This window comes from Lepisosteus platostomus, chromosome 11 (assembly GCF_059453375.1).
Source record: "Lepisosteus platostomus isolate fLepPlt1 chromosome 11, fLepPlt1.hap1, whole genome shotgun sequence".
NCBI lineage: Eukaryota > Metazoa > Chordata > Actinopteri > Semionotiformes > Lepisosteidae > Lepisosteus > Lepisosteus platostomus.
This window is the reverse complement of record NC_142621.1, coordinates 20,663,691-20,683,062: the sequence shown is the minus strand read 5'-3', so window position 1 is coordinate 20,683,062 and position 19,372 is coordinate 20,663,691. Positions and strand designations below refer to the sequence as shown.

General features: G+C 39.9%; 1 protein-coding gene across 4 annotated transcripts in view; it reads right to left on the bottom strand.

The window, feature by feature from the left end:
* Positions 1-13,347, bottom strand: part of rc3h1a (ring finger and CCCH-type domains 1a) — a 52,733-nt gene extending 39,386 nt beyond the window's left edge. For all 4 annotated transcript variants that reach the window (XM_088598839.1, XM_088598842.1, XM_088598840.1 and 1 more), the window contains exon 1: positions 13,191-13,347. The gene's annotated coding sequence lies outside the window, so the exon portion shown is untranslated. The remainder of the gene's footprint in view (positions 1-13,190) is intronic.
* Between the last annotated feature and the right edge of the window lie 6,025 nt (positions 13,348-19,372).

Genomic DNA, 19,372 nt, shown 5'->3' with positions numbered 1-19,372 from the left:
GTGATTATCTCCCCGCTCCACACGCCACAGCTATTCATGTCAACAGCTTTCTTCAACACAGTGACTCTTTGACATAGCCACACCCCCATGCAGGGCCCGACTGTCAAAACACATTCCGGTTCCAGTTAGCTAAATATAGCCTGCAGACTACGCACAAAGCGTCTTATTCCTGGGGACTGTCCAAAGACGGTACAAAGCCATCCTCCCGAGATCAAACCAGGAAGCACACTGGGCCCAGCACTTTATCAGAGTGCAGTGTTCTGACAACATGAGAAGAGAAAGAATAAGCTGCTACTCTGCACATTTCACTTGGTGCTGTAGGTGCAAAGAAAATCAGACTTCTTCTAAATGCAAGGATTCTCCATTTTGCAATTATGAGAATGGTTTCTTCTCTATGTTACGGAGCCATGCAGACAAGAGGACACCAGAAACTGATGTAATCTGGTTCCAATGTGCGGAAAGTATATGGCTAGCCAGACAATTGACAGTTAAAATAGTCACAATTTATACAGCAATACATTTTATCACAATCACAGGAGAATGGCCAAACCAAAGGCTAAAATCTAGAACATTAAGGAAAGTGTGACTATCTTCTGGGGAAAAAAAGTGCTATGATACGTTTTTTCACTTGCACAGCATCTACTTCATGGAAGTGCATTTAAAACACAAGAACAGGAAAGACTTCTTTACACAAAGGGTTAGAGAAGTGTGGAGCAAGCTAACCAAACATGTTGCTGAAGTTAATACCCAGGCTTTTTTCAAAATATGGCTAGATAAGATCTGAGGATCAATTAGACTAGACACTAACTAGCAAATGGACTAGATAGGCCAACTAGCCTCCTCTTGTTCAAGAAAGCTAGTTCACAACGATACAACACTTTTCACTCACAGTACTGAAATTACATACTGCCCAAAACTACTCAGAAATTGAGATCAAGGGACAATATTTAAATTGTACTTGAACCATATACCTAAGTGATCCTCTTCACAATTTCTAATATACACCTTTTTTTTAGTTCTGATGAGAGGCTTGCATTTTGCGGTGTATCCATTGTAATTCTCCTGTTGCAGTCTTCTGCACATAAGTGTACTGAAATACTTTCAGCCCTGAACCCTGCAATTTCTTTGGTTGTTATTGTATGTTTTTTTCTTCACAACTCTCATTATTTTTCTGTCACCAATTGCTGCTGTTTTCCTTTTTCAAGACATTCCTTATTGATGATTTGTAATGCTCAAACTATCTGCAACAGTTCTAACACTCGTCAGACATTTGTCCCAATACTTACATATGCTCACCTGAAATGGGGGGATTGAATACACTTTGCACTCTACAAAAGGCAAGAGGCTGAAAAGATTTACCTGGTAGTAAACCCTAACAAATCCTGAGAGAAACCACACTGTCAGAGAATTATCTGTATTCACATTATAGTGTCTAAGCTGGTGATAGGGTTCATTAAGTTACAGTGCCTTAAAAACAGACCTTTAAAATTAGGCATTAATCCTTCTTTCTACTCAATGATATCACTGCTTTTGGAATTTCAAGCTGTGAAAACTTTTGCATTTCCAAGCAATCTGAACACAGGATGGTCATTTTAGTCACACTAGCACTACAGGCACCAGATACCTTAAACACAGGCAGCACATTCTAGTTGTTGCTACACACCTGTAGAAGAATTAACAAAACAATGCATGAGTGCTGTCATGTTTACTTGAAGGGCAGAATACCTGTTCATGTCACATTAACAACTGTTTTGATATGGGGCTTATTTTGTAGACCATCCAATAAAAAAAGCCAACAACTAGGTTTATATTTACCATCTGCTTTCTAGTGGGTTGCTAGCCCAGACTGTTACTTAAATCCACCACACACTTTGTTCACAACGGGTCCTGGCTTTAACAGAAGGTGTGTTCTGCGCTATTTCAATCCAGTCAGGGCTACAAGAACAAAAAATCATGGTTTGTGGTTGAATTTGGACACCTGTCCATTTGCAAGACCAAAATGTTCTTTAGAACTAAAACATGCAGCTAGTTTGTTCCACAATCAAGTGGGCCCCTGTGAAAGACAGATAACATCACATCCCATAGAAGGCTTTAATGATAGGACTGATTATGGAGATTGGCACTGTGGCATTATTGAGATGGTTAGGAGAAAGTGACAATTATTTAATTTATTCTTATTAAATATTTTTTTGGTTGTTTTGGAGCTCCCCTATTCAGCAAACATTTCCAATAGTGAAATATGCACAAGGAAGTGTGGTACCTCACTCAGGATGACACAGTGAGCCAGTGACAGACAGATCTGGCACCAATCCGCATCAAACTACATAGCTGAATGACTTTGTAAAATGGTGGCAAATGTTTAACAGTCCAAGGAGGTCTGACGAAGACTAAATTTCCACTCTGCCAATCAAGCCTTGTCCACCACACTGAAATCACAGAATAACCAAAGATGAAATGCTCTTCTCAAAATATAGGCCTTATTTTCTTAATTAGTAAAGACAAACATGACAGAATGTTTTAAACCTAAACAGGAAACTGAAAATTGATTGTGCTTACAGCAGCCATATCACCCTGCAACTCACAACTGGTAACCCACTGAAGCTAAGCAGGTGTGAGCCTGGTCAGTACCTGGATGGGAGACCTCCTGGGAAAAACTAAGGTTGCTGCTGGAAGAGGTGTTAGTGGGGCCAGCAGGGGGCGCTCACCCTGTGGTCCATGTGGGTCCTAATGCACCAGTATAGTGACGGGGACACTATACTGTAAACAGGCTCTGTCCTTTAAATCAGACGTAAAACCGAGGTCCTGACTCTCTGTGGTCATTAAAAATCCCAGGGCGTCTCTCGAAAAGAGTTGGGGTGTAACCCCGGTGTCATGGCCAAATTTCCCATTAGCCCTTACCAATCATGGCCTCCTAATAATCCTCATCTATGAATTGGCTACATTACTCTGCTGATAGCTGATGTGTGGTGAGCGTTCTGGCGCACTATGGGTGCCGTCGCATCATCCAGGTGGATGCTGCACATTGGTGGTGGTGGAGGGGAGTCCCCATTACCTGTAAAGCGCTTTGAGTGGAGTGTCCAGAAAAGCGCTATATAAGTGTAAGCAATTATTATTATTATTATTACAGGTGTAGGTGTAAGCAAATAAATTCATACAACAAGACACCCAGTTAAGAGCCCTTCCCTTATACAGGACAAAATTAAAATCATGTTAACTACACAAGTTAAAATCAAAATGAAATTTCATCCTCCTGAAATAGATTCAATCCATCTCAATACAGTAACATAATATTCAAGATTCATACATGTTGCTGAAATGCACAGAAGTCAAACTGTGCTTTAGATCAGCCTTCACAAAACACTCATACTGTGATCTGATAAAAAAGGACAGCATCACTGAATACATATGCCAAAACATAGAAGCATGTATGTACACTGGCTTTTCCATTATTGTGAATTACACACAAGAAATAATTTTGAAAAGCAAAACTGCCTTGCTCCTTTAAAAAATGTTCTGTCATTGATTAACAGACCATAAGAACAGTAACAAAGAAGATAGTGTTGGCTATGCAGTCTTGTTTGGTTTCTTACAGCTAACTGTATGCATCACACCCAGCCATTTCTTAAGAGTTAGGGCATCCTGACTATGCCTCTTATGTTTTACATACCCGGTCTCACAACTAGAAAATAAAAGAAAGTGTGCTTAAAACAGAGAACAAAAGGTATTTTTCCATCTTTATTTCTTTTCAGTACTTCTACTGCCACTTCCATTTTGATTTTTTAACCTTGATTAGATCTGCACCCAGGCCAAGACATCACTACTGTACTTGTGAGGGCAATTTACCATCTGATGAAAGACACTGCAATGAACTGTTATTTTACTCAGTGGTTTTCAAATGTTTTGGACCAAGTACCACCCCTGATCAAACCAAAGCATCCAAATACCACCTACAGCACAAGTCATCTTCTCATAGGTACCACAGAAAATCTCAATGACCAACATGAGCCCATGCCCATATAATAAAAATAGCACTGAGCAGTTAATTTGGATCGTACCGCCTTGTAGCCGTTTTCAGACGCTTGCTAACACTAGCACTGCTGTCTGTGTCAAATCCAGCAGATGAGCTAGTGTTGGTGGCCGATAGGGTTACCATACATCCGGATTTGCCCGGCCATGTCCTCTATTTTGATCCTTATATCTCCGTCCGGGGGGAATTTCCAGAAATTTCAGGAATTTCGATCCCATTATTTTATAAAGTTTTATTTTATAAAATTATAAAGCTAGTTAGAAAGACGGAGAATTTCTTAACTTCTCTAGTTCGCATCAGGACCTACGTTGTTGTTCGGTTTTGGTCCTGTACGTATGATTAGGTCATGAGAGAGTGAAATTGGGTGTTAATATTAGTGTTTTTACTCAGTCTGTGCAGTGCAAAAGCATTCCCTCGAAAGGCTCCTTATTTTCTCGTTTTCCTACCCTCAAATACAATCCCAAAGCAAAAGTGTAAATTCACGGCAGAACTTAAAAATAAATTTCTGTGTTTTCGGAGTGGCAGAGAAGACTGGAAAGCTTAATGTTTGGTGTGTAAGCTTGGTACTTTTGTCTCCGTGGCAAATAAAGGTGTACTTGACTTGCAAGCTCATGTCAACTCAGACAAACACAAAAAGGCAACGCAAGGAGAGAGCTCGTCAACCAAATTAACAGATTCTTTTGTAAATTCTGGCAGCAAAACAGAGGATACTGTTATTGCAGAGGGGACTTGTGCATTTCACACAGTTAAACATCAGCATGGTTACTGATGTTTCAGTAACCATCAGCAGCCATATCACCCATCAGCCATAACCATCAGCAGCCATCAGCAGCCATATCACCCTGCAACTCACAACTGGTAACCCACTGAAGCTAAGCAGGTGTGAGCCTGGTCAGTACCTGGATGGGAGACCTCCTGGGAAAAACTAAGGTTGCTGCTGGAAGAGGTGTTAGTGGGGCCAGCAGGGGGCGCTCACCCTGCGGTCCATGTGGGTCCTAATGCCCCAGTATAGTGATGGGGACACTATACTGTAAACAGGCGCCGTCCTTCGGATGAGACGTAAAACCGAGGTCCTGACTCTCTGTGGTCATTAAAAATCCCAGGGTGCTTCTCGAAAAGAGTAGGGGTGTAACCCCGGTGTCCTGGCCAAATTTCCAAATTGGCCCTTACCAATCATGGCCTCCTAATAATCCCTCTCTACGAATTGGCTACATTGCTCTGCTCTCCTCCCCACTGACAGCTGATGTGTGGTGAGCGTTCTGGCGCACTATGGCTGCCGTCGCATCATCCAGGTGGATGCTGCACATTGGTGGTGGTGGAGGGGAGACCCCATTACCTGTAAAAGCGCTTTGAGTGGTGTGTCCAGAAAAGCGCTATATAAGTGTAAGCAATTATTATTATTATTATTATTATTATTACTTTACCAATGAACATAAAACATGGGATATTTTGAAAACCCTCTCCATCCTGAGCCCCTTCCCAGATAAGGCAATAGGAAAGTTTCTCAGGGTGTCCTCTTTTTTTTTTATGTTCAAATCTGGTAACCCTAGTGGCCAATGTATAATCCTCCTCATTCTCAACGGGTGTGGGCTATCTATCAGAGCTGGTGTCAGCACTCTAGGCATCTATTCCTTTCAGCCACAACATATTACTTGATTTCTGTGGGGTATTCATTATCGATCACCTGTTCTGTTGGCGAATTTGGCACCAAGCTATGTCTCTGAAAGCTCGAGAGGAGTATGAACACTCAAGTATTAGCGTGCGCCGTATCAATGTAGCTAAGTACATAGGCTGTGTATTTGACGCAAACTAATTTTATTAAAATAGAAAATATGAAAACTCCTCTCAAGCTTTCTGAAACCAATCATGTACATTTTTCAGTTTGAGAACCACTGGTTTAACTTATTTCACACAACTCCTCCACCCATAAACACCCATCTACTCCACCCCAGTGCCAACATTCACCCCTCAGGGAGAAGGAGCCTAATCTGAATCATATTCCAGAAAGACATCATATAAGAGGATATGTATAGAACTTCAGACTTTCCCGGGAAACAGCACATATATTTGTGAGCTCAAATCAATTTCTGAAAGCTGATGCTCTGTTGAAGGGAAATATGATAGTCGAGATTCCTCCTCAGTTGTTAGGCCCTAATTTTCAAACCGTTCTTCAGATTTAAAAACTATGAAACAGCTACTGCTGTATAAAGTGACCTCATTTGACTGCAAAAAATTTTTGGGTCTTTTAAAAAGTACAACGATCAAAACGCAAGTTAACCACTTCATCCTGTTTTGATTCTTATATTTCATTTTAAGAGTTATTTTTAATCTTCACGGGTGGTTAAGACAAGCAGCTTCATTCAGTTCCAGGTACCGTCTTTCACACTTATTGTTTTTAAAACTGTTCAATCAAGTGCTTAAGAGTTTAAAAGGGAGTTTCCAGTATTTCAGAGGTGACGCAGTCCTGCATTTTCCATTCAGAATTTATGATTTAATTGAGTGGTTTCAAATCTCTGAGTCACTTTTCCTACAGCATGACCAACTGGTAAATTCTTGCACTTATTTAAAAAATGTTAAGGTTTGGATAAGTGTGAGATTTTCTGATAATGTGACTGAACGAACAACATAAATTTCTCTCTTGCTAGAAACAAAAATGATACCTCAACATATTGGAACATAGATAGATCACTTTATTAGCCATATACAATTTCTTGCATTAGGAATTTGTCTATTTCGCATACCCCAGCTTGCTCTCCATGAGACACACAGACAGAGTCTGTGTCAGAGTACAGGGTCAGCCACTGTACAGCGCCCCTGGAGCACTTGGGACTAAGAGCCTATCTCAGGGGCCCAACGGAGTAGGATTCCTCTGCCGGCTGCAGGATTTGAACCGGCAATCTTCCAGCCACAGGTGCAGATCCTTAGCCACAGAGCCACCGCTCTGCCCTCTGCATAAAGCCACCACGAATATTAAGATTTCAGGAATATTAAGGCCAGGAAAATTAATGCTATAATTAATGCTATATTCCTATTTTACTGTAATTTCTTTATCAAGCAACAATAATAGATAAAACTAAAGCACTTAACACGATTTAGATTTCCAAAAATGATTTGATAAGGTCCTTCATAAGATTCTGAAATTGTTAACTGTGGAAAAAAACTGCTTTACTCACCCTACCACAAAAGAAAACTTAATCCTTAGAATTTGAAACAACAAGAATAATTGCAATTCTCAGGAGATTCCTGCATATGGACAGGGAGATCAATCTCTTCAGTTTGGAACAAAGGTGATTGAGAGTAGATTTCATTCAAGTAAAATCTTAATGGATAGCAAAAATCAAAAGATGACACAAATTCATAGTAGACAAGGATTTTCACTTGAGTATTAGCAAGGATGGCAACTAGCTTCTAGTGCATAAAGCTGAATGACAAAGTGTTATGTTTGGTATATTCTGTTCCTTTATCAGGGGACTTGAAATGGGCAAATGAAAACATACAGATGGATAACTCCTACAATTTTTTGGCTGGGAATGTACAAGGATGTGGTGAAACGTAGGCCGTGCATCGCTTATCAGTTCGCTTCTTTTCGTAAGGGTTTGGATAGAACAACATAGCCCACTGTTGATGTCCTGTTTGCAACTTCTGCCATTGATGTCTCTAGTCCCTTAGAGTGGTGCAGTACAAACAATTGCTTTATTTTAATCATGTGAGCTACTGCTATGTTATGTCACAGCTAGACAGCAATGAAAATAAATATTTATACTGATGTCAATGTAACCATTTTAAACAGTTTGGGGTTCATCTGACGACAGTAGGAGCAGTAAAGAATCTATGATGCAGGGCTAAGCACTGACTGTCTCATATAAACCATGCTCTAGTTTCATGCATGTGTCCTATTATTGCCATGACACAGGTATGTGCAAAGGCAATTCAGTTAGTTCCAGAGAATGAAGCTGCATTAAAAGACATCTGATAAATCTAAAATGCAGCTAACTGAAAGGGCTCTGGGAACTCTGCTTTATACATACAATATATTCATACCCCATTTGCTGAAGCACAGAAGGCTGAATAAACTAAGATTGTACATTTGGAAACAAAAACACTGTGTTAATCTTTAATTTAAGGCTAAGAGCAGTCATGGGAAAAACAAGATGCACATGTCAGGTGCATTTGGAAATTAAGTTTTGAATCCTGTTTCACTGTATACAACACATCACTGTGGTGGAGAAAAGCTGAACCATTGAGTAGGGTTGCTTGTGTTCTTCAGGTTTCATTGGCTTTTATTTTGGAAGCTTTTGGCAAAAGTATTGTTATACTATTTACTGAATCAACAGTTCTGTCAGGAAAAATAATAAAATCTCAGTCTACATCAAAAATGAGAACATACAATGACTAGCTAAAAATCAGGGTCAGAAAACGTTGAGAAGAGCCTTCTGAAACTGGAACAAGGGTTCGGTAACATTTACATAACACTGAGGTTTTGACATGTCAAAATCACATAATACAAATACACAAAGTATCCATGTTCACTGATATTAAACCTCATTTTAATTTATTTCTTGGTACTGATTCTAGACTGATTACTATATATAATTATTTAATTAATAATTGCTTACACTTATACAGCACTTTTCAGCACACTCCACTCAAAGCGCTTTACAGGTATTGGGGACTCCCCTCCACCACCACCAATGTGCAGCACCCACCTGCATACATTTGTTTGTTTAAGCACAAACAGAAATCAACAAGATCTGATCAGATATATAACCTTTCTATTGATCAGTTTTCACAGTTCTTAGTGTGGGTCTCATCCCTGTGCTTGTCTGAATGCATCAGTTCTCTTAATAGTATTTTTTTTACATTGTTAAATTCAGTTTCACTGTCATTTTTGTAACCCATCATTCCAAATAACATCTTTCTTTCCCATTCTCACCCCATGGATCAGCAGCTTAAAACTTATCTGGGACCAAAACTATATTCCAACATCAAGCAAGCAGGTGCTCCCTGTGTTCCTGGCAAAGGCCTCTATCGTCCTTAAAGGTCACTTGAATGAGAGTGGGGGACTAGCGGCCCTAACTTCAAAGCTGCACAGTGAACAATCAATCAGTTAAACATCCGTGCCCAAGATGAGGATGTTCTCACCCGCAAGAAAGCAGAACACAGAGCACGTCACAGGAAAGAGAAGCCTGAAGATCTCGGCTCTCATTATCGCTCAGACCTGACGTTGAACAATTGCAGTTAGGTCTGTAAGTGATGAGCACACTGCTGACGTTTACAGTGCAGTGGCTGTGGCTCTTCTAAAATTGGTTTACAGCTGAGGAAGTGCGAATGAGAGAAAATTCTGTTAGTGAGAAATATGACCCTGAAATTCTATTTATGCAGTACAACTAGCAACGCTGGAAAAAAAACAGTGAGACTGGGGGTGAACATAATGGCTCACATGAGAGACATTCTGCTGAATATCCTCCAATCTAACAGTGGGGAAAGCCATAAATCCATTAACCAATAACTGTTTGGAAATACTGTACATTAAGTTTTCATTTGTTTGAAAGGTTCCAACGCTGGCCACTGCAGAGAACAGCAGTGCCTAGAAAATGCCCCAGAGTGCTGAAAAAGTGCAAAGTTTGGTGACGTGACAGTCATTCAGCAAGTACATACAAGACGAGCACAAGAACTGATTTGCCACAGAGCTTCTTCTCATCAATAACTCTACACATTCTGTGATGTTAAAGTTGGAACAGCTACATCATGTGCCTTCAGTGCTTCCAGACAAGTTTTTAGGGGCAGAAAGTTTTCCATAAGTGATAAGTTCTCAATATCACAAAAACGGAGGAGGTTAGTTCACAACTGTATTCATAGTCAGATTTGTCATCTCTAACTGAAACTTGGGGTAGAGTGCCACCTGATAAATCAACCCATTAGACACATTGATAAATTGCCCTGATATTTTTCTTATATTTGTAAAGAAATGAGTAGAGCACTTACTGTACATTGTATTCCAAAATGTAGCTGGCCAATCAGTGCCAAAAAATGAGCCATTAGAGCTTACAGTATGAGACAGCTTCCTCACCAATGACTATTTTTGGCACAGAAAAGGTTTTATAAATCTATTTAAAGCTGCCAGTGCCCAGTGAATTCCAGGAAAGAAAATTTCAGCCATCCTTGCCTTTCATCAGCAAAATTCTAGCACTGAGCATATTGTTTCTGTTTATAAAAATGTGACAAAATGAAAACTGACCAAATCCTAGGGCAAAGAACAACAGTGTTGATTAACATGTAAAACCACAATCAGGCCAGCAAGAATGGAAATAACTTCATTTAAGTCTTATAAACACTATTAAAGACAATGTTTAACTGAAAACTGGACAAAATCCAAAGGTAAAATAATGAATAATGTTAATGTTAATAATGTTAATGTGGCTTTATGAGCCCTATACAATTTCTTGCATTAGGAATTCGTCTTTTTGCATACCACGGCTTGCTCTCCATGAAACACAGAGACAGGGAGAGAAGCTTGGGGTCAGAGCGCAGGGTCAGCCATTTTAAGGGCCTTGCTTGGGGGCCCAACGGAATATGATTCCTCTGCCAGCTGCGGGATTTGAACCGGCAACCTTCCAGTCACAGGCACAGATCCTTAGCCACAGAGCCCTAATGTGCTAATGATTGTGCAAATATAAAATGTAAATATGATTAAGCAGGTACAGAAGTCCATGATCTAACTGCTAACATTGGCATTGACTGAATGTACTCATTTCTAAACATGGAACCTCAGGTTTACCTAGTTGTTCACACTAAGAAATGTTAGACCCCAAAGTTTACAAAAGAGACATGTTGAGCTACCTGTGCCAGAGCAGTGGACTACATTAGTATTATTTGGCTCTCTGGCACAACAATCTCTACAGGCTTGCGGTCTACTTCCCGAGATTCCAGAGATGGGATTGAAAAGGAAGGGAAGGAAAAGCCTCACCTTTTCAACTATATTCCTTCACTTGCTTTAAGTTCCGATTCAAAGCATACTTTTACAATTTTGTTTTTCTAACTAACTTCAGGTGGAAAGAAAGCCACCTGGGTAACAGGGGTTCCTCAGGACCAGATCTGAAAACTACATTTGTAGAGAAACCTGGAAAAGGTTAATCCACGCTTACAAACAATGCATTTCTGTGGCAGACTCTGCTATGTCATTGAAGAAAGCAAAAGAAGGCAGTTTGCCAGTCATCACAGGCAGTAGCACTACAGGCCCGACCTTGGTGTTGGAGAACAAGCCTAGGCAAACACTTTTACAACTAGATCAGAATGCTTTTCTGATATATTATAGGGAAATTGAGGGAAAACAAGTACACCAAATGAAAAGTAACTGATACTGCACAATCTTATTCACTTTGTCAAGTGACAACAGTTTAGGACACTCCTAATACTACAAACTGTTCACGAATAAAAGCACTGCACATGCCTAATTCCGCTTTCACACAAAAAAACGTTCTAGGTGAATATGCTTACAGAAATGCACGCATAATTTTTAAAAACACAAAACAGTCGAAAATCAAACCCCACTCAGGAATAACTCTGAGATGGAAGGACTCCTGCCTTTTCGTGCCGTAGACTCAGAGATTTTGCAAAACAAACATTCGATTACGGGGAAAAAATGATCATCCGCAGTTCTCAACGTGTTACTTTTAACTGCTGAAAGCTTCTACTGCACGTATATTCGTTAAACAAAACCGATTTCGAGAGACTTCACATGTCGTACTTATAGGAAGCTTTAGCGAAAGCATAATAAAAACGCCAATGAGCTCTATGTTGGCAAATTTATTGAGTTAAATTCGGAATCTGAAGGGAACACCGTCTGAAAAGCAGTACGAGAGCGATCAAAACCGTGAGTTGACAAGATTCAAATCTGATTTTATATTCACGCACTCCGGATCTAAAAAGCGTTAAGAAACTGTTACCTTTTAAGTTTACTGCTGTGTTTTACATTAATTATTCTCTACTGAAATCAAACTTCCTTCATCAGAGTTATAATACATGCTGTGATTTCCTCAGCAACAGCAGTCAATTGCGTAAATTTCGACAGTCACGGCGCAAGAGGTTCCGTGGCCATTTCTCACAAGACGGGACACAGAAGCTGCGACTCCGGACACTGGGGCGTCGACAAGATGGACTTTTTCGGTGAATATCGAGGTCAAAAACACTATTTCAAGAGGAATAAATGAAACAGAGCACTAGGCATAGGAAGACAAATTGCAAATTTGAAAACAACACGACGGCGGCAGAGCCTACTCCACCCAGATATTCCTAAAATAAGCCAACAATGTGCATTTAAAAATCCCCAAATTCAAACCAGTAGGGCTCCCGAATTCAAAAGTACGCGAAGACTTGTTCTGTAGGAGTTTTTTTTTAAAACAAGACCAAAACGATTCTACATTATGCCCAGCGAGAGTCACATCCACACGGCCAACTCCGAAATTTAACCCGCTAGAGGCCTGAGGCCTACAATATTAAAAATACATCAGTAACTTACCTTCCCTCTCCGTATAATCCGACCAGAACATGTAAAAGATATTCCAGCCGCTGCGAGAAACTGATTTATCTTATGTACGCATTTTTTAAAAAGTCAGTTACGTCCTAACTAGGCCACAACCTTAAGCCTGGGACTCACTTTGATGATAAAGGCTTTTTCTAAAACGGCCACAACATAACATGAAACACACAGAACACTCCTCTATCCTGATAAACTGCTTTAACTCCACAAATCATAACCTAAACGGAAAATATTTTAAATTTTTCGACAGTTTCTTGCGTCCTGATGTCCTAGTACGTACGCGACTGTGCTTCTATACAAAAACAACACGGCTCATTGACCCCCGAGAAACTACCAAATAATAAAATAGCAGCATTAAACCCTAAAAGAGAAGACGGCAACATTATAAAACGTGACCTGACGTTAATCCATCCAAAATCCGTCACTAAAGCCCTGTTAAGTCTCGGCCTCCAACCCTGAACCAAGCCCGGGCGGCACAACAGCAGGGCGGCCTCCTGGACAAAGCGGAGCCGAGACTCTCACAATACCGCCGGGCCAAGGCTGCCATCAGGCCTCCCGAAAGCCTAGGGCTTGTCGGGGTCGCCCGGGCGAGTCACACATCACAACAAGCTTCGACGAACTCACAATCTGCGATTGATCCTGGTCAATCTTCAGCTGTTCTTTGAAAAGTCAGCCTGTATCTCCTCGGTCGCCATTTTCCTGTTGCTGGCAGCCCAAGTTCTGAAGCAAGACTGCAACAAAATTGACACTAACTCTGACGAGGAGGCGCCGAGATGCTACCCGGAATCCCGGTTTGTGCAGAGCGCCCCCTGTCTGTCAGCCGAGCGCTACCATTCTGTGACTGATGAAATTTTCAAGCAACTATCATTTCGTGTTTTAGTATTGTATTGTGATTAAAATCGCCATATAGAGATAGCTCAAGCTGTTATTGCCTTTTAATTCATAACCTGAAGTCTCATTGAGTAACAATACTTATTGTTCTAACTTTTGAAGGAACTATAAGTTTAAAAATAAATCTAACTGAATGGCAAAACACTTTCTTTTAAGCAATGCAAACTCAAAAACGGTGTGAAAATACAATTTGAATTCCAATGAGATAATTTCTGTGTTTTTAACACATAGCACATAATGTAGTTCAGATGGGTAGCTGCGTCAGCATGCGTAGGCTGCAAAGGAACAAGTAATAGGTTTATTCCATGCTGAAAAAAAGAAGAAAGAGAACACATTGTTTCGGCCGTGGAGCCTTCTTCAGGTGTCACCTGAAGCTTGTCACCTGAAGAAGGCTCCACAGCCGAAATGTTGTGTTCTCTTTCTTCTTTTTTTCAGCATGGAATAAACCTATTACTTGTTCCATAGCACATAATGTTTTGAATTGGAAAATGGTCTGTTAATAACATTGTTAGACAAGTACATGGAATTGTGTTGTTTACACAGAAATGTTTAAACTCATAGTGGTATTTTCAAACTGGGCCTGCCAATTTATTAAGAACAATCCTGATTTACATCTTGTTCCTTTAAAATTAGTATAGTTTTTTTATTCGTATAAAATTGTCTAAAAGAAATGCCAGAAAAAAAATATTGTTCCTATATTATCTCAGAGAAACAAAACATACCAACGAGAAACATATAACTTTTTGGCTTTGGAGCCACCCGAAGAAGGCTCCACAGCCGAAACGTTGTGTCTTTTCTTCTCTTTTCAGCATGGAATAAACCTTTAATTGTTCCTCTGCAGCCTACACATGCCGACTCAGCTACCTACTTGAACTTTTTATAATAATAATAATAATAATAATAATAATAATAATAATAATAATAATAATAGCTTACACTTATATAGCGCTTTTATGGACACTCCACTCAAAGCGCTTTACAGGTAATGGGGACTCTCCTCCACCACCACCAATGTGCAGCATCCACCTGGATGATGCGACGGCAGCCATAGTGCGCCAGAACGCTCACCACACCTCAGCTATCAGTGGGGAGGAGAACAGAGTAATGTAGCCAATTCATAGATGGGGGTTATTAGGAGGCCATGATTGGTAAAGGCCAGTGGGAAATTTGGCCAGGATGCCGGGGTTACACCCCTACTCTTTTCGAGAAACGCCCTGGGATTTTTAATGACCACAGAGAGTCAGGACCTCGGTTTTACGTCTTTACGCTGCTCCAGGTGAGGTAGGCTATTTCAGCCTACTTCTGTTGCAACCCACCATGACTTCTGCTAAATCTTTTTCTAGATCTCATCATCATTCCTTCTCCTCCTCCCTCGGCTACTTGTCCTCTTCTCTCACCGAACCAGCATTCCGTCTCTTCGCAGCGATCTGTTCCAAGACCAGGCTTTCTAACCACCTCCTATTCCTTTACAGATGTCATCGACATAATGTCATTCCTAAAGGATTTCATCTGAAATGTAACACTTTTTTTCTTTGACTCTGACACCACCCAGGGTAACACGCAAAGACTTCTACAACAGTTTTTGAGGAAACTAATGCTTTCTATTAATTTCTCCTTCAAACAGATAACCCTTTCTGACACACCCGAAGAAGGCTCCACCCCCAAAACATTGTGTTTCTTTTCTTCTCTTTTCAGCATGGAATAAACCTTTACTTGTTCCGCAGCTGCCTACTTGAACTAAAATGTACCAACTGTAATCAAGGTAACAGGAGATGTTATTCAGAAACCATTGACAAAACACTCAAGACAGGGGTCATACTCAGGAAGTATTTCTACAGTATTGCTGCATATTTAGTCATACATTTGCAGATTATACCAAATTAGGAGGACTACTAAACACTGTACATTTGGGAACCCTAAAACATTTGCCAGAAAGAAGAAGTTGATATTCAGAGTTGAGGGTGTGGGAAATGATCTGATAAACTTTTTCCTGCCTGTTTGATTATGTATTTTTCAAAGATTGTCTGCAGGGAGGGGTGCTGTTTCACCCCCATGACCTTCAAAGCTGTCTGGATGAGGTGGGTAATTTGCGATTTAAAATGAACTGATAGATTACCAATCCACACTGAAATACCATATCTGATAATGCGCTTGATTACAGCATGGTAAAGGAGTAGCATTACTTCCTGTCGAACCCCAAACACTCATAGTCTTTGCAGGAAATATGTGAAAAAAGTGCTGCTGAACTTTGGAGCAAACACTCTCAACATGAGTAGACCAGCAGAGGTTACGGTCTATGTGTACACCTAAGTACTTGTATGAATCAACCTGAGTGATACTTTAAGTTCGTTGTGGATTACTACCTGTGAGTGATCACCAACTGTTCTGGGATCGAAAACTATTTCTTTTGTTTTTTTAGCATTCAAAATTAAGCTATTGTTGTCACACCATTGCACAAATCTTTGGATTTCTGACATGTATACAGGTGAGCTGCTACCTCTATGCATTAAGCCAAGAACAGCTGTATCATCTGAGAATTTGAAAATGAAGTTGTTTTGACTGCAATCATTTGTATAAAGCGTGAACAGAACTAGAGAGCTCACACAGCCCTCAGGGGCACCTGTGCTAATAGATCGTGACTCAGAAAGAGTTTTGTTGACCCTGACATACTGTGTGCGATTTGTTAAAAATGAGCGGTACCATCTTATAATGTTATGGTTAACGGACATTTGCTTCAACTTACTTATCAATAGATGGAGCTGCAGCATATTAAATGCAGAGCTGAAGTCCACAAACAGCATCCGAGCATAGGCATTGGGGTCCTCTAGGTGTTTTAGAACAAGATGCATAATGCTGTTGATTGCATCATCGGTGCCCCGCCGGTGTTTATATGCAAACTGATATGGATCCAGTACAGTGTTCACTTCTGAGCACAGCATGGATACTATAAACCTCTCAAAACATTTAATCACAACAGACATCAGTGCTACCGGCCTGTGGTCATTGTTATCTGAGGGACAGGGCTTTTTGGGCATTGGCACGATTATTGCTTTTTTCCACAGCGCTGGAAGAGCAAATAGAAGAGCAAACAGAAACATTCTGGGGCTGAAAGGGATGTCCTCTCCTGACAGGCTCAAAGGCTCAACAGAAAAGACTATGAGGAGACCTAATACAAGAATTGAGTATATAGCACAATCCTCAAAGGCACTGAGTGTCAAGCATTTGAATTTCTTCAAACCTGGGGTTAGAAGTGGAAGTCAAATGAAAGTTTATAACCAAGAAGGGGATGCACATCTTTAACCCAAGGGGTGTGACAGTTTGGACCAAGATACCCATCCATGTTGTTGAAGCTGATACCTTGGTGTCTTTCAAGAAATGGTTGGATGAGATCCATGGAGAAATGAGCTACTACCAAATACACAAGGAGAACACACTAGCTCCACAAATTAATTAAGATTTAATTATCGTATTAATACTCTCCTGAAGTAATTTCATTGGTTGGACACATCTTAAATCTGACTTCACCGAGATTAGAACTACACTTCTATCAGAGCAATGGAACGATCATGTATTTTTATAAGGGCATTTTTATTTTATGTATTTTATGTGTGCTCACCACACATCAGCTGTCATTGTGGAGGACAACAGAATAATGAAGGCAATTCATAGATGGGGATTATTAGTAGACCATGTTTGGTAAAGGCCAGGGGGAAATTTGGCCAGGGTGCCGGGGTTAACTGCCCTGCTCTTTTTGAGAAATGGCCTGGGATTTTTAGCGACCTTGGAGAGTCAGGACCTCAATTCTGTGTCTCACCATAGGGTTAGAGCCTTTTTCACAGTGTAGTTTCCTCATTACTATACTGGGACATTAGGACCCACACAAACCGCAGGGTGAGCACTCCCCACAGGTCCTTCTAGCACCTCTTCCACAGCAGACCTACTGCTCCACCTAGAGGAATTAAATTGTTCACCTAGTTCATACCCAAACCCATTCACAGTCTACAATATTTTGAGTTTGTTATTCATAAATAGCTGTAACAGGAAATTAATACTAATTTCTTTTAACTAACTAAAATAACAAAAAAAAAACAATATTGCTACCCCCTTTTTATCATTTGAACTTATACTTATATACTTAAACTTATACTTATAACTACTGGTATAATAATATAGTATTATGTGTAGAATATATAGTGCTCTTCATTCCACAGGATCTCAAAGTGTTCCACACACAGGAGGGGACCCACTTCACTCCCCAGACAGACCCACTGGGTGACACAGCTGCCCCACTGCAGAGCGGATCAGGTAGAGAGAGAGAGAAATTGCTTCAATGGTTGCATTAAAGAGGAATTTTGGGCAGGCCAAATTAGTTCAAGGCCAGTATGTAATTTAGAGAGGACACCAGGTCACAACCTTGCGCTTTCCAACAGTGCCTTGGAATCTTTAATTAAAGGTCAGGATGCCTGTTTAACATGTCATCTGACAGTGTCTCTGGTAAACATACTGGTCACTGGTATTATGAGGATATTGTAAGAAACCTTCATTTCATGTTTAACCTGAAGTGGAATTAATGGAGTAATTTAATAAATCAATGTAATAAACCTTTGGATGTTCTGGTCCCAGAGGAAGTAGCACCACCTACTGGGCCACTAACACTATTTACAGCAGCAGACTGGTATTCAATAGAGGCCCGCCTTCCTTGTACTGACCAGTCCCAGTCTGTCTTAACTTCTGAGGGTTGGGCAGATCAGGGTAGAAGGCGGTAACACTGCTATCAAAGTCTATGTTCATATTGAAATAAGAATAGATTTTATTGACAACTTCTGGAAGTTTAAATCAAATTTCTGAACTTGTAGAAATACAACATTTATATTCAGAAAAATCAGAAGCTACAATAGAAATTAAAAGCTTTTCATAGAGGTCCTCTACAAAACCTGAATTCACAGTGATTTTTATGATCTACCACTAGAGTTAATAACAATCCTCAAGTAGTACTTTAATATATCAAAACTAGAAATATAAACATAAGAGAGCTTAAAAATGAGAAGACACTTCTCTGAGTTGATTTTGTCAATATCTTTCAGGATTGATATTTATATAAAGTCTCACTGCAGTTTTCCTTTTCAAGACTAAAAAGGCTCAGTTCCTTTATTGTCTCAATATAACATGTCTTTGGGAAAATGAATTAGCCTAGATACTATTCCTTTTAATTTTTTCCAGAACAATAGTATTTGTTTCTGGTGGGGTGGCCGATATTTCATGCAAAAATCTAAATTAGTTCTTGTGGGTTTTGATATAGTTTTGATATATGACCTCTGGAGTGGCTGCAATACCCTCTATATAACTATAGAAGGCATTATCATGAGGATGATGTGTAAATATGTTAATTTAATTACATTTTATTTGGATTTGACCCAAAATGTATACAGCTGGGATTTTTAGTGAAGCAATCTAAGTAAAGTACCTTCCTCAACAGTACAACAGCAGTGTCCTCTCAGGATTTACTTTTAAAATATAATTTCAAGGGCAAAGTGTTAGGGGAAGGTAGAGCCCACCAAATTCAGATATGAATTATAATATAATGCAAATTTACAAGATGAAATCCAGGACAGACGTGATTTTAAGGTAACTTTATATAATGACAGTGATAATCTTATCTGAATTTGTAACATACAGGTGGTGGTAGTTTTACATTCCTGAGTGTTTCAAAAATGGCATCTCTACTCATTGAGAGCATGTAAATCAATAATCCTCAACAATAATTTATGTAATCTTACTTGACATGAGAACATTATATAAAATGGTACCACGTGAGTCACTGAGTCATTGAAACATCTTGTTCTAAAACGATGTAGTGTATTTTCAAGGGTTTCCTTCACCAACATGACCACCCTCCTACTTCAATCGAGTGCCGT